General features: G+C 50.0%; 1 long non-coding RNA gene across 1 annotated transcript; it reads right to left on the bottom strand.

Moving 5' to 3' along the window:
* Positions 1-289: 289 nt before the first annotated feature.
* LOC126508000 (uncharacterized) lies at positions 290-1958 on the bottom strand. Its single transcript, XR_007593691.1, has 3 exons — positions 1810-1958; positions 1190-1554; positions 290-331 (listed from the first exon to the last, which is right to left on the bottom strand). It is a non-coding gene; the product is annotated as an uncharacterized lncRNA (long non-coding RNA).
* Positions 1959-2309: the final 351 nt, after the last annotated feature.

Below are 2309 nucleotides of genomic sequence, written 5' to 3'. Positions count from 1 at the left end.
AAAACTGGCCTTGACAGATTTCATTTTTCATTTTTTGTGCTTAGGCATTTTTAAGACACTGGAGAGAGCGCGTCTAATATTTTCCACCCATCACAATGAAATAAAATCAGGCAAGGAGCAGGCACAGGCAGAAATGATTGCAAATCGAGATAATAAAAAAAGATGGGAGTTAGTGACTTGTGATCTTGAGGTTTTTTTTGATTTATTTTCCAGTACACACACACACACACACACACACACACACACACACACACACACACACACACGAATATGCTCCTACCTGCTGAGCCACCTTGCTAGCCCAACATCTGTGGTCTTGATTTGTCACAACCTGGCAAAGCAATATTTAATCAGCGAAGGCTCCCAGAGCCCAGTGGAGCCCCCACCTCCCTATGAGTCCCACTACTGTCCTGGGGAGCAGGCAGATGAATCAGCTCCTGCTGGCTTCAACCCCATCTGGCCTCTTGATCCTTCAGCCTTTCGAGCCTTGAGCCTCTCAGGGCCCTACTGGCACAACCGGAGTTCTCTGCTTGTCAGTTGGCCTGGAATTCTCATGTTGCTGCAGCACCTGGTCACCAGATGGTGTCACGGACAGAGTGTCCAGGTGGGCTCCAAGCTGCAGGGTCCTCCTGCTGTGGCTGCTTTGCTGCCTGGATTTTTTGCTGTTACCCTGTCCCTCGGTCGCTGTCAGACTATTGGCGACCTCTTGGTCCCCACTGTCCACTCACCCACCGCTGGCTCACGGGAGTGCTCCCAACTTATTCTGAGATTTTCAGACAGTCAACGTGAGAAAGCAGCCTGCTGACAGGCCATACACGTTTTATTTAGATTTGCTATTTTTTAAATATTTTTCTACACACACAGATATATATGTGCACACACATACATGCACACATACATATACAGGCGCACACACAAGTACATATAACATGTACACATACATGCACACACATACACGCACACATACATATACAGGCACACACATGTACACATGCACGTGCACATAACATGCACACACACATGCACACACACAGACATGCGCGCGCACAGACACACACACACACACACACACACACACACACACACACACACACACACACAAAGTCCTTTACAACTGCATTGTTTTCAGCCCAGGATCTGGCCAGGGATCATGCATTACCATCTTATTGTCTTTTGTTGTTGTTCTTACCTTCACTCTGGAACAGCTTTCTGGTTTGTGGGGGAGTGTTCCTTTTTTTGACATTGGCTTTTTGAGGCAGAGGGGACAGGGGGTGTCAGGGTCTCATTCCGTAGCTCAGGTTGACTGGGAACTCTCAATCCTCCTGCCTCAGTTCCTCAAAGGAGGAGTGACAGTGGTGCCTCAAGCTTGCTCAACGTGGATGAGTTTGAGGAGCCCAGGGCCAGCTATGGAACACGCACTAGGAGAGGTTTGGCTGTCCCTCCGTGTTAGAGGCCGGGTAAGCACTGGGATGGGCATGTTCTCTTGGTGTGATGGCTTCCTCAGCCGAGCTCACTGTTCAGTGTCTTCCTCTGCTCATCATAGCACAGCATACCCTGATGGAAGGCAAAGCCCAGTTGTCACTCAGACAACTCAGTCATCTGGACGGGCTGCTAAGGGGGACATTCTTCTCCCCCACCTCCCACGGTTCTGTCTGACGGGGCGGGGGGGGGGGGCCTCAGACACACTCGCCTCTAAGACCATGGCCAATATGGTTAGGCTGAGGCGGACTCTGAGGACAATGGGTGGGACAGGGACCCCACAGAATCAATGTCCTAGTGACTTTGTAGCCCGGTGCCTCCCGGACTAACCTTTACACACGGACAGATTTTGTAAACTCCAGGAGATGCCGCAGGCACAGAGCTCCAGGCAGAAACAGGAAGGATGAGAACAGAGGAGACTGGGAGTCTGGCTGGGGTTTGAGATCTGGCAGATATCCATGCTCTGTTCTAACAAGGACGTCAGGGTCTTCCTTGAGAAGGAAGTGTGGGTATCACGAGTTCAAAAACTAAAGTCAAATCTAAGTTCAGAAGCTGTCATGGACCAGGAGACAGTAGACCAGAAGTTCCTCCCAGGCAGGAAGTCTTTCCTGGACTGGAGTCCTTATGACTAAGCTGTGCATGGTCCAGGGGACACAGATAATCTTTGCTTTAGAATGAGTAAATGGGGCTTGGGATATGGTTCAGGGGACAGTGCTGGCCTAGCCTGCGTGGAGTTAGGGTGTGATTTCTAGCAAGTCATAAACCAAGAACAACAGCACACACCTATACTCTCAGCCCTTGAGAAGGAGAGGCAGAAGGATCAAAAATTC

The sequence above is a fragment of the Alexandromys fortis genome, unplaced genomic scaffold (assembly GCF_014885135.2).
Source record: "Alexandromys fortis isolate MF-2015 unplaced genomic scaffold, M_Fortis_MF-2015_v1.1 scaffold_73, whole genome shotgun sequence".
In the NCBI taxonomy this organism is placed as follows: Eukaryota; Metazoa; Chordata; class Mammalia; order Rodentia; family Cricetidae; genus Alexandromys; species Alexandromys fortis.
The sequence above is the reverse complement of the archived record's forward strand: the minus strand, read 5'-3'. Positions and strand labels throughout refer to the sequence as shown.